General features: G+C 44.8%; 1 pseudogene; it reads right to left on the bottom strand.

The window, feature by feature from the left end:
- Positions 1–3,375: 3,375 nt before the first annotated feature.
- On the bottom strand, positions 3,376–4,745 carry LOC102429279 (annotated as a pseudogene).
- Between the last annotated feature and the right edge of the window lie 9,375 nt (positions 4,746–14,120).

Raw genomic sequence — 14,120 nt, 5'->3', positions numbered from 1 at the left:
GGCAATGAAATCCGTCAGCCAGAGTCCTGAGAAGATCATGCGTGGGACAACTGGATTGCTCGTATGGGCATAGGTTTAGAGAGGAGCTTTCATATCATTGACAATGGTGGAATAAAAGAGAAACCATTAGGAAAAGGGCATCTCTTCACTCTGACCAGAGCAAGAAGTCAATCAGGGGACTTGTTGAATCTGTAAACAAATTGTGCAGGTCTTCATTCAGATGGCAATGGTTGTGCTCAGATTGCCAGACCAGACAGGAGGGGAGGATTTCTCCGTGGTCAGGAGGGAAGGACAGTAGGGCTTTGCTTCTCCAGTCCAACCCTCTCCAGCTACTCACCAACCAGATGCATATATAAGAGGAAAATTGCAACCTGACTTTTTCCACCGCCAATCTCCACTGTGGTTGTGGGCATTAGGCAGCTGGCTCAGGAAGGAGCAGCGTGAGCCAGGTGAGAACCAGGGCTTCCCCAAGTCCTGTTTTCTCATTAGCAACAACCTGGAGTCTGGCTTTTTGTTGGGGTCCAACCCCAGCAGGTTCAGGGATCCCCAAAGGTGTGGACGGAGTTGGCAAAGAAGGAATGACAAGGAGACAGTGTTCAGTTGATCAGCAGCCTAGCCAGGATCTCCAGCCAAGTTCTGGTCAGCCAAGTTCTGGTCAGGATCTCCAGCGAAGTTCTGGTTAGGATCTCCAGCCAAGTTCTGGTCAGGTTCTGGTCAGGACCTCTAGCGAAGTTCTGGCATTTATTGTCTTGTTACATCTGTATTTATACCAGTTGATTTTAATCCTGTCAATTTCTATTGCAAAGGTTGGGGCGTTTCTTATCTCCATTCCAGGGAGTAAAGATTATGTAGCTTAAGTGTGATTGTTTGTAGTTAAAGTGATTAACTACCTGCCTGGCACTTAGTTAAGGGGTTTTATCCCCTCCCAAACTTCAGGGAAAAATCCCTATCTGGGGAAACAACCTTTCTTGGAGACGTGACCTTGGTTTTAAAACACATAGCGCTAAGGGGAGCAAACATATTTTTAAAAAAATATATTTTATTGAGTTTTTCACAGAGGATGGGAGAGGGATAGAGAGTTAGGAACATCGATGAGAGAGATACATCGATCAGCTGCCTCCTGCACACCCCCTACTGGGGATGTGCCCGCAACCAATGTACATGCCCTTGACCGGAATTGAACCTGGAAACCCTTTAGTCTGCAGGCTGACGCTCTATCCACTGAGCCAGACCGGTTAGGGCCAGGAGCAAACATATTAAGAACAGTATGCTATATACGCCAGGTCCCTTGAAACATTGCTATGTAGATGTTTCTTTCCTGCAGCGACTGTGTCAAGCAGCAAGGATGGACCGGCTTCCGGCAAATTCCCCCTTTTTTATTTTTTAAATGATAGCGCATGCAAATCAGTGGCCACCTCTCAGATTGGGCCGTTTAAGACTCGGAAGAAGACTGGCAAGCAACGACAGTGAGCATAGCTATAAACATAGTGGATGGAGCACATAAGAAGCCCCATTCCTGTAGAAGGTTGCCGGCCTCTTCAGTCAAGGGATTTCAGCTGTCCTCAGGTTGTTGGTTTGATTGTCTTTGTTGGTCTGGCTAGCGGGCGGCATCACTGGTGACGGGCTTCCTGAAGCATCAGCGAGTTGAAGGGCTGCATCAAAGGGTCCATCAGGGCCGTGCTTGATGGTGGTGTTGGTGTCCGAGGAGGAGTAAGCTGTGCCCTCTGGGTCAGCTTATATGGAAGATGGAGGGTAGTAGAGAGAAAAAGAGGAGAAAGCAAAAGAACTACAAGGCATGGAAGTGTTTAGAAAAAAGAGGGAGAAGAAAGGGAAGAAGGCAGCATCCTGACACAGCCCTTTCCTTCAGCTGCCCCTTTCCCTGTGGTCCAAGGTAGAAATGGAAAACAAGTCCTGTTGCAGTGAGAGGGCAGCTGCTGTCAGCCAATCTCTGTCTTTACCTGGGTCCAGATCTGAGCTGGGCATGGGAAGCAGGAAGCAGCCATGGGGGCAGGAGACCTCCCTTAGAAAGGGCGAGTGTTCAAGCCCCTGCATAGTTGGGGGGGGTGAGGATCTGTGCCCCACCTCTCTTGACCCCCAAGTTCTCTCCTGCCAGCCCCTCTGCGACTGTGCCTGTCTCAGGTCATTCCCCCCTGAGGAATCTTACCCGTCTTTGACTAACCGGCCATCCTCCGGGGCCAAGCAGGGTGATGTGAGGTTCAGTTCTGTCTCCTTGGTAGCCTATGCCTCCATGGCCTCCACGCCCAGCAACTGCCTTGGGATCCCCTCACCTGCTGGCGGGGCCCCGGCATTGATCACATATCTTGGGAAACCCAGGTTTCTTCTCCAGGGAGGGCCCAGCTCACACCACTGGGTGAGAGACAGGTCCAAGGTACAGCCACAATGAGGCTTCAACCTCAGCATGAACAGAGAGCTCAACACAAAGAAATATTGTCACCTTCTAAAAAAATTTCAAGAAAAAGAAAACTTGTATCAGTCAGTTAATTGCAAATATCTTCTGAGAACACAGTTGCCTTGTGCGTCCACGATGAGTAGTTAAGGTTCAGGATGAAAAATAAGATTTAAAGTTACATAAGAACAAAGCCAATCAATATTAGCCATTCATGAAGACAAGCAACACCTGAGGGCAGTGGTGGGAGCACCTAATTCCAATTAGATGGTATATCATCTCCAAATCTATGCTTCCCATCAGATGGCATCATTTGAGGGGAAGTGCATTTACTGAAGACGAGCACTGCAGGTATGAAAGGTAATGTGGGAGGTCTGATGAAAGATGCTTCTGTAATCTTCAGGAAAAACTGGCCGTTGATGTTATTGAAGTGAAAATGTGTAACAGTAAAGTTGCAGGTCTGAGCTTTATTATTAGGGTGTCCTTTCAGAGAACCGATTCTCTAAAGTGGTTTAATAGGGCACGAAACTCGATTCTCAAGGTATGCCTACTCATCCGTCAAAATGCATTTGGAAAGGAAAACACAGAGAGGATGTGGAACAGGCACAGAAGATGACAAAAGAGCCCAATGAGAATTCCTCAGGACAGATCCACACGAGATCCAGAAAGCACTTTAATACTCTACCCTTCTTCAAAAGATCAAGTTCAGAGAAATGGCAAGTCCTGTATTTACAAAACCGATGAAAATCACACTGTGATAATCAGCGAGTGCAGAGCAGGGGTCTGCGTTTCCCACTTTTTCCACCATGATTCCACATCAAGGTAAAAAAAGGACCCTTTTGTACAAAATCCAAGAAGGATGCAGAGGTGGCAGCCCGACTGCCAAAGATGGTACCGTGACTTTCTACTGAGGCTGGTGATGGGACACATGGGAGGGAGGGGCAGGGTCCTGTAGAAAAGAACCCTATTTAAGGCAAGGCGGGGGGGTTCTGGTCTGTGGTTGACCTCCGGTACCAGAACCTGGCCCTGAAGTCATTGCTGCAGGTCATGAAGCCGGGGTTGGTGGGCGAGTGCACGATGCAGCGCACGATGCTGTTGTGGCCCAGGGACAGCAGGTTTCGGCGCTCAGCTGTGCGTGAGTCCCAGCAGCACAGGCTGATGGTCCTCTCATCTGGCAGCAGCACGTAGTCCTCTGTATGGTTGAAGACAGCCTGTGTCCGGTGCACCTGCCGCCCGCTCAAGCCAGCACCCGTGAATCCGACCAGCATTCGTCCTGTTGATATTTCCCAAAGTTTAGCTACAGAGTCTTTTCCACTTGAAAGAATGTATTTAGAATTTTTGGAAAAGATGGCAGAACAAACTTCAGCACTGTCGTGTGCCTTCTCGAAAGTTGTGATGCACCGATTCGAGACGCCATCCCACAACTTGATGCAGCCGTCCTTGCTACCAGTCACATACATGTTGGCACTAGGGTTGTAATGAACAGAACATATGGCATCGGTGTGTTGATCTCGAGGATTGCAAGAGACAAAACACTGAAATGTGTTGATATCATAGAGCCGAAGAGTAGGATGCTGAGTCCCCACAAGTATAAAGTCTCCGGAAGGGTGAAAAGAGATGGAGCGTAACATTTCAGCTTCCTGAATGTACTTGAAGGCTCTTTTTGCTGAGGGTTTGGAATAATCAAATAACTTAAGGGTGTAATCCCTTGAACCAGAGGCAAGGATCGGTTCTGTTGGGTGGAAAGCAAGACACGTGACTTCGTCCACATGGTCATAAAGGGTCCGGATCACTGGGTGGTTTTCCATATTTTGTTGTGCAGTCTCATTCATCATAACCTCTATTGGCATGGCACTTTTGGCCAACATTCTTTCTGTGTCAAGTATCTTTATGGAGGCGTCAGCAGACCCAGTAGCTATTAGCTGCCCATCTCTACTATAGGTAGCTACTCGGCATGGTCCTTTATGGGATGTGACATAGCAGGTTTCATACTCTGAAGCCTCTGGGGACATGGTCTGGACATCTGCCTCAAATTCCAGGTCAATGCCCGTACCTGGGGCAACTGTATCCGAACGACCAATTGCATCCTGAGCTGCGGTATCATTGTTTTCCATTCCTAGTTTGATGAGATGCAGGAGCTGCTCTGAGGGTGCACAAACAGACTGAGGCTTGATTTCATTGATGAGGCTATTAGCACTGCTGATGAAGCCATCATAGAGCAGCTGGCTAATGATCAACTCGTAAAGTTGCTGGCGGTCCTCCAGGCCCACTTTGGTTCTGTACATCGTGGAGAAGAGGAAGACAATTTCTCTGCCAGTGGCACCTCCGAGAGGTTCGTTCACCTGCGACAACACAGATGCCAAGAGGCTTCCGTTTCAGAGACAGACGTTCCTTCCCGGAGAGCAGCGCTGGCGCTAGAACAGCAGGCGCAACCTGTTGGGGTCCAGCCCCAACAGGTCCAGGGGTTCCCAAAGATGCGGACGGAGTCAGCGAGGAAGAAAAGACACGGAGACAGCGTTCAGTTGATCAGCAGCCTAGCCAGGTTCTCTAGCCAGGATCTCCAGCCAAGCTCTGTCCAGGATCTCCAGTGAAGTTCTGGTGTTTATAGTCTTGTTACATCTGTATTTATACCAGTTGATTTTAATCCTGTCAATTTCTATTGCAAAGGTTGGGGCGTTTCTTATCTCCATTCCAGGGAGTAAAGATTAGGTAGCTTAAGCGTGATTGTTTGTAGTTGAAGTGATTAACTACCTGCCTGGCACTTAGTTAAGCAGTTTTATACCCTCCCTAACTTCAGGGAAAAATCCCTACCTGGGGAAACAACCTTTCTCAGAGAGGTGACCTTGGTTAAAACACATAGCGCTAAGGGGAGCGAACATATTAAGAACAGTATGCTTTATACTCCAGGTCCCTTGAAACATATGCTGTGCAGATGTTTCTTTCCTGCAGCGACTGTGTCAAGCAGCAAGGATGGACCGGCTTCCGGCAGCTCTCCATCAGAGGCCAGTCACCTAATATATTTCAACACCACCTGGCTTAGTTTCCAAATGCCCTTGAATCAAGCCAGTCTCAAAAAGCTGCCAACTTAGACTGCCTTGTCTTCTATGGTCTAAACTAAATTTAATCAAACTGTTCTAATTAAATTTCTCACCACCTTAGAGCATGTGGTCTGGGAGTTGGATGTAATTTGATGTATTAAAGTAAATGTGCTGCTGAGTGAAATTTGTATCTGTGTCATTAGGTTTGTTTGTCTGTAGATGGTTCGCTCTGAAGCTCATCAGGAGAGGGCTTTCCTCCTTCATTCTTTCCTCCTAGCATCAACCAGGTAGCTCCCTGTTCCAGCTTCTCCCTCTGTAGCTCCAGCTCCAGCTCCCTCAGGGGACACTCCAATGGGAGCCCAAGAAGTGAAGAAGACCAGCAGCAGCAAGGCCAGGGAGGGAGGAAGAGAGCCAAAAAAGGCCAAAGGGACTATGGAGGGAGGAGGAGAGTGAGGGAAACCAGAGAGGAAGGACAAGTCAAACTCAAGAGGAAAGGTTGAGAACTCTTCCATCATCTTCCGGATTTATTGTTTAGCCTGGGTATTTCATAGTAGGATCTTATGTCTGCTAATGGACTACCAGGGGTAGGCAAACTTTTTGACTCGAGGGCCACAATGGGTTCTTAAACTGGACCGGAGGGCCGGAACAAAAGCATGGATGGAGTGTTTGTGTGAACTAATATAAATTCAAAGTAAACATCATTACATAAAAGGGTACGGTCTTTTTTTTTTTTTTTTAGTTTTATTCATTTCAAACGGGCCGGATCCGGCCCGCGGGCCGTAGTTTGCCCACGGCTGGACTAGACCTTCCCCAGCCTTACAGCCATTAGGATATTAGGGTGACATGGGGTTATATGCCAACTACTACAGTGAGGAGGGCGGGTCTATTGTCAGGCCAACCCATCATTTCCCTCTATGTGTTGGCCTCCTTCTCCCTTCCTTCATTTGGCCCTTTAACCATAGCAGCTCCTTGGGAGGAAATTTCACTTTCATATATAACTTTATGCATAGCCCCAGGAAGCATTGTGATCGACCTTTCTTGGGTAATCCAGAAACAACAGTCCCCAAAGCCCACTGACCACAATAAGGGCAATAGCCTGGTTAGTATGGGAGGTTGCGGAGAATAAAGTGGGCTGAGTAGTTCAGTACTGATAATAAGTAGGGGCTGAGGAGTGTGAGCTGTTAACAGTACATGACAGGGAGCCATGGTGGGTTCCTAATTAGAGGGAGGCCATGATAAAGTGATACGAAGGGATGTATTTAGGTGTTATAAGAGGAAGACATAATTGGAGATGCATATGCAAAAAATGAACCTTGACTTATTCTCACTTTATATAAAAATTAACTTAAAATAGATCATGGATCTAAGTCTAAAAGTATAAAACTTCTAGAAGAAAACATAGAAAGAAACCATTGTGACCTTATCTTATGTAAAGATTTCTTAGCGATGACACCAAAAATAAGACCCATAAAAGAAAATATTGATGAAGGGGACTTTGTCAAAATAAAATAATTCTGCTCTTCGAAAGTCACTGCTTAGAGAATGAAAAGACAAGCCGGACTGTGAGAAAATATTTGCAAAACACATATCTGATAAAAGACGTGTATCCATAATATATACAAAGCTCTCAAAACAACCATAAAAAACAAGGGTAAAAAGAGTTGAATAGAGACTTCACCAAAGGAGCTATATATGGGTAGTAAGTAAGCATACATGGAAGGATGCCCACCATCATTAGCCACTAGGGAAATGCAAATTAAAACCAAAGTGGGAAACTACTACACATCTATTAGAGCAGCTAATAATAATAATAAAAAACACCCTGACAACACAAGTGCTAGTGAAGATATGGAGCAACCTACACAGTTTGGGTGGGAATGGAAAATGGTCCAGCCACTTGGGAGAACAGTCTGGCATCTCTGTTTTGTACGGAGAGAGATGTGAGACGTTAAGGTCCATTCTACAACCTCGGGGATAATGGCTGAGAAGTGGTAAATATAGGTGATATATTGAAGCAAAAATTAATAAGACTTATTATCTAGTTAATTATTATTGATGGTAAAAGAAAGGAATATTGCTTAGATTAAACGGTTGGTCAGCAAATGTTCACTCCCTTCCTTCTTCTCTACTGCACTGGTGGAAAGGGGGACTAGATTCTCTTGTCTCATTGACCCTGGTCTTGGACTTATGATTGGTTCCAAATAGAGGCTTTCATTGGTTTGGCAAATATAAGGATTCAATGTAATCCCTATCAAAATCCCAATTTTTATAGGAAATTTTTCACAGAAATAGTCCTAAAATTTTTATGAAACCACAACAGACCCCAAATAGCCAAAGCTAATAAATGTCTTCGAAATATTTATTTTATCTTACCAATATTGGTAAAAATGAATAAGTGAAATGTGGGATATCTAATAGAAAATTCTCTCAACAGAGAAGTGAATCAGAATTCGGTGAAGTTACTGAACTTGGTGTAACAGAATCAATTCTCATGGAGGTTAAAGCTGTAAGAGGCTGTGCATTAAATAGAAGGTGTCTAAGCGAGGAGAAGTGTAGAAAAAGTAGCAATAAGGTAGGGAAGGATAGGCCTTTGGGGTGGTCCAGCGCTGGAGGGAGGGAGGACTGAGAGGGAGTCTGGAGGACGCAGAGAAGGAATGATTGAAGAGGGAGGAGGAGAGCTGAGACCTTGTCGGGTCACGCAAGCCTAGGGAGGAAAGGGTTTCCAGGAGTGAAGGGTCAAGAGTATCAATTGCAGTGAAGAGGCCAAAAAAGAATTTCTCTCAAAACGCAGTCACTGGTGACCTTAGAGAGGCTTTCTAGCATGTGGAAAATTATTTTGATTAACATCAATCAGAAAATATCTAGGGATATTTGAAACGATACAGAAATTAATAAACTATAGAGGTAGCTCTCTCCCTTTAAGGCACCAAACATAACTGAGAGCAAACTTTGGCTTCTAGGGTCATTGTCAAGAAAATGTCATATGAAACTGGCTACACAATAATCATTTTAGAAATAGAAAGAAATAGAAGCCATCACCTCCCTCAAATACTCTTGCTTTCTTTCATTCTTTCCCCTTTGGAAACAAAGAAAATAGCCACAGAGAATTCTAGCGGAGAACACATACATTTCCATCTAAGCCAAGTATTTGAAAGCAAAGGCCACTGAGACTAGGTGAACAGAGTACTAATTCACAGTGGCACTAGTCTTTATACATAATACTTGGCTATCAAGAAGAGCCTTAGACATGAGCTGGATCTCAGACGACAAGTTGATAGTGCAGAATAAAACTTGGTAGTAAAAATGAACGTGGGGTCCCACCTTAATAGGGACTATTTACTTGGCCAAATGTGGTAATTAACCAAAGAGTGATTGTGGAGTCTGAGGGATTCATTTATCTGATAGAGAGGAAGAAGCCAAGGTTCACTGAGCTCTGTGATAGACGCTAAAGCAGTGATAAGAACACCCTGGGTTTGCAAGCAAACTGTCTTAGTGAGCGGCTGACTCCAGATATACAGCCAGCAAACTCTGAGAAAGGACTTTGTTAAAACAACAGTAAGAAATTCTACAGCCTAATAAATACTGCAGGGAGAAAGGAGTTAGAAATAGTGATAGTTCAAAGTTCAATTATAATGAAATTATTAGTAACTTAATAGGAATAGAGAAGGAAACAAAACAGTAACTCCTTAAAAAGGATCGACCAAGATATCCCAGAAGAGCGATATAACATGCCCATTTGTTCCTTTTTCCCTTTGGTTTCTTATCGTTATAAATGATGGACTATCAAAGCAACAGCAAACCCATTAATCAAGACTGTAAACAATTAAAATCTCTTTCCAGATCCGGGAAAGCATCGGAATGATCAAGACGGTGCCAAAAGAGTGGAACATAAATTTCAGCCAGCTCTCTGGATCTGGGAAGTGTTTAGGCTCCCCAGCCAAAAAGTCAGAGAGCAACACGTCCAAACTAAGCTGATAACAACTGATCATTAATTAGAACTGAAGCCAACTATCAGTCTAGAGAAATGTCTTGGCTACTCAGCTAAGAGCCAGAAAGCCAAAGGTCCAAGTGGGGTTCATGATCATTAATCACAGGCCAAGCCACTGCCGAGGAAAAGACCCTATTAAGGAAGGGGTGCCTTTGAGAAGAAGCAGCCCCAGGAGAAGCTGGCAGGGACGCTTCTGAGGAAAGAGAAGAGAAGACAGGGACCTGGCCACTCTGCCTAGAGGCTCAAGCCAAGCTGGAAGCCGTGGAATTAATAATCACGTGTAACAAATTCGAGCATTAAGAGGCAAACTTAGCATCTGATAACTGATCTTTACTGCAAGGAATTTAAAAAAAAAACGAGACTCTGGGTTTTGAATACCATTGAAATAGGAAGAAGTTGCGTGTAGGAGAACAAGGGAGCAGTAATGGAGATGAGTAAAATGAAAGGTGTCCGAAGAAAAATTAAATACTGACAGCACCAAAGGTCAGTCAACAAGTGCCAACATGTAAAAATGATAGTATGCGACTGTGGGAAGGGACCATGTAGAGACAGTTTAGGAGAGATTTAAGAATTGTGTGTCATATATAAATGAATGCATACTGGTATTTAAATTTATTTCTGCATTATAAGAAGGCACTTTTCCTATCTAACCAGAGAAGGCACAAGTACCTTTATATGCACACATCTATTTTCCTTATAGCATCATATTTCGGGGATTCTAGGCTGAACACTATTTTCACATTGTAATATCTCTGAAGTCAGGATGTATCTTACAATCACATGTCACAATTTAACTGCAAACACTTTTATTTTCTTACTAGAGGCCTGGTGCACGAATTCATGCATGGGTGGGGTCTGGCTGACCCACCCTGATTGGGGCTGATCAGGCCAGGCAGGCTGAGGGGAAGGGCCGAGGGAGGTTGGCCGGCCGGCCCAGCCCACAATTGGGGTTGGGTGGGGCAATAGCGGGCCCAGTGCACGTCAAAGCAAACAGTCATTCTGGTCGTTCCGGTGTTCTGGTAGCTTGGCTTTTATATATATATAGATTAGTACCAAACAATGACATTTCTTCCAATTGATGTCTTACAAGGAGGACCCCACCCCTTGCCCTGTGGGGTCTGAGACACAGAAAGCTGGGGTGTGCCCAAGGGCCAGTGATGCATACAGAGCTAAGCAGTTCCAAGAAAGGTTTGCACGTGTCTAAGACAGAGGGAACAGGCCACTCTGGCTGGCGTCTTCTGACATCCTTGCATGCGGTACCATTTGTGAGCTTGCCAAGTAACCCTGTATGGAGCACGGGTTCTTCCTGGGAACATAGGGGAGGCATCAGCCTGCACTTGGATCCTTTCTTCACACTCGATACCTGTATCGAGTGTAAGGACTCATTAAGCCTCATAACAACACAGTGGAGTTGGCACCATAGTACCCTCTCCATTTCACAGATGAGGCACTGAGGCTGCAGTGTGAGCAAAGACCACAAAGGCTGCTAATAGGTGTGAAGGCCAATACCCAAATGCAGGTCCAGGTGGCTGCATAGCCCATGCATCCCCCCAACTCTACTCAGACAGTCTTGGTGATGTGCAAGGACTGGGTAGGAGCGGAGGAGACGGAAGAGAATGGACACACTTGATTTTAAGCAAGAGGAATAAGTACAGCTAAGGAAGCTACTCAGCCTTGAGCTGGGATACCATCTATAATTGAGAGTTTTCATTCCATGAATGTGAGTGGTGGGACCCTCAGCTCTGAGCATTCTGCTTCTATAGGCTGGTACACAGGCCTTGGGAACATGAATGAGTGAGCGATTTAATCCCTCAGATTCAGATAAAAGATGCAAGTTTCATTCCTAGAAAAGTGGATTAAAATTCTCAGTGTTTTATTTATTTTTTAAAATTTACAGAGAGGAAGGGAGAGGGACAGAGAGTTAGAAACATCGATGAGAGAGAAACATTGGTCAGCTGCCTCCTGCACACCCTCTACTGGGGATGTGCCCGCAACCAAGGTACATGCCCTTGACCAGAGTCGAACCCGGGACCCTTCAGTCCGCAGGCCGGCTCTATTCGCTGAGCCAAACCGGTCAGGGCAATTCTCAGTGTTTTAATTATCTAAAGAAGGAACCACGCAAGTGCTATATTCAAATCAGAACTCCGTGTGTGTGTGTGTGTGTGTGTGTGTGTGTGTGTGTGTGTGTTCAGAGATGTGAACCATTTTAAAAGCTGTAAAACATAATTACTGGGGTAGGCTTTGAACATGTGTGATATTTCACAAATACCACTCTGATATATCTAGATCATGTTTACATATTTTAAGACATATTAGGGTAATTTCCAATGGTGGGAAAATGTGTCTTTCCCCCCAAATTCTATGTAAATGGTAATTTTAAGTGCATAAGTACATTTTTGGTTAAGGAGAACATCACTGGCACTTAATATATTACCGGAGATCTACACAGATGTTGTTTATGTTTGTGCTTTATGTAAATTGCCTTTCAGTGAAGAAGAAATGTATACATAAGATTTAAACTTGCTATGTTTTACATATTTGGTTCGTGTAGTTTGTTTATATTTCACAGAAAGCAAATACAGGAAAGCATATTGCATCAAGCTTTAAATAAAACGCCCTGAATTTGTTAACCTTTACAAATGCTGAGGAGTTTTAAGGAGACGATTTAAGAAGAGAGTGTCTTCCACGGCACTCCATGTACACCAGGTTCTGCGGTTGGCTGGTCTTTCCTGCCCCCGAATGCTGTCCTTCCCACCAGCATTTCTTTGCTCATGCTCTCTCTTCAGCTCCCACTCCATCTCAGAATGTGTTCCCTTGCCCGTATTAGTTTCCTGTGGCTGCTGTAACAAATTACTATGAAATTGGTAGTTTAAAACAACAAAAGTGTATCCTCTTACAGTTCTGGAAGCCAGAAATTGTACATCAGTTTCACTGGGCTGAATCCAGGGCCTCACTCCCCATGGAGGTGCCAGGGTACAATCTTTTCCTGGCTTTTTCCAGTGGCTGCCGGCCATCCCTGAATTGTGGCCCCGTCATTCCAATCTCTGCCTCCATGTCACATTGCTTCTCTTCTCGTGTTACCTCTCCCTCTGCCTCTCTTTTATAAGGACCCTGGTGAATAGAGTTGTCCCACCCAGATAATCCAGGATAATCCCCCATATAAAGATCTTTAACTTGGATCTTTTCCTTATAATATTTGCAGGCCCCAGGGGTTAGGACCTGATATCTGTGGGTGGCTAGAATTCAGCCCACTACACTCTATTTTTCTAATCCATCTCAAATCCCGTCTTTTCCATGAAGCAGGGAAAGGAAGAAGCTTTGAACTGGGAACCAGAAGGCCTAGACCAGGGGTGGGCAACCCCTGGCACGCGTGCCAAACATGGCACGCCAGTAACTTTTGCTGGCATGCGAAACCCTCTCTTATAATCTTCCATTTACAATTTTTTTCTTAATATTGACTTTTTTATTTTTCAGATAAATTCAGTATAGGTACATCTTAGATAAATAAATAATTTCACATAACATGTATACATTAAGAAATAAATGTATTTTTCATCATCGTATACTGTGTTTTTGTCGCTCGAATGAATTTTATTATTTCTTCAAGGTTCTTCACATATGTACACCTTAAGAGATATCAAGTAGGTGTAACATGTTCTCAAAAAATTAGGGTTGGCACGCAGAAGAATTTTGAGTCAGAGATTTTGCTGGTTTTGGCACACACTCACAAAAAGGTTGCCCACCCCTGCCCTAGACTTTAGTTTTGACGTGGAACTAATTCTGCTCTAGAGCACTATCTGTTTCTGAGGGAAGAGGGTGCATTTAGATTTTCCTCGTTAGGTATGAATTTCGGTTGGAGACCTGAGTAATTTGGTGACTTATTTCTGGTTATTTCTCTTCAATATTTTAACACTCTTTAAAGATGAGCATCTCAGGCTGTTCTGCAGATGGCCAGCCCTTAGTCTAGCTCTTTCTAGAAGCTGGGAGTGGTGTTCCCTTGGCTGCTTCGGTGTCTTTTGAGGAGTGCACTTTCCTACTTCTCTCTCATCACCTGTTGACTGATGTTTAGAGTGACATTCTCAAATTAGGAAATGGATGGTCAGGCCAAATATTACTTTATGCTGATAAATGCTTCAAAATGGGAACCATATTTTAAAGTGTTATTCATGTTATTATGATACTAGAGACCCAGTGCATGAAATTTGTGCACTGGAGGGGGGTGTTCCTCAGCCCAGCCTGCACCCTCTCCAATCTGGGACACCTCAGGGGATGTCCAGTTGCCGGTTTAGGCCTGATCCCATTTGGCAACTGGACATCCCTCTCACAATCCAGGACTGCTGGCTCCTAATCACTCACCTGCCTGCCTGCCTGATTGCCCCTAACCACTCCCCTGCCGGCATGATTAATGCTTAACTGCTCCTCTGCCAGCCATCTTGTGGTGGCCATCTTGGAAGACATGGGGGCAGCCATCTTGTGATGACGTGAGGGCATTGTGTGAGGGCACAAGGGCCACCTAGGCTTTTATTGTATAGATGTGTTGTTTAAATGTTACTCATGAAGAAGTATTCCCTCAGTGATGGCATGGTTCTTTATCTAGAGCAGTGGTTCTCAACCTGTGGGTCTCAACCCCTTTGGCGGTCGAACGACCCTTTCACAGGGGTCGCCTAAGACCATCCTGCATATCAGA

This window comes from Myotis lucifugus, unplaced genomic scaffold (assembly GCF_000147115.1).
Source record: "Myotis lucifugus unplaced genomic scaffold, Myoluc2.0 scaffold_48, whole genome shotgun sequence".
Taxonomy (NCBI): Eukaryota; Metazoa; Chordata; class Mammalia; order Chiroptera; family Vespertilionidae; genus Myotis; species Myotis lucifugus.
Note: the sequence above shows the minus strand (reverse complement) of the source record. Positions and strands in the feature narration are given on the sequence as shown.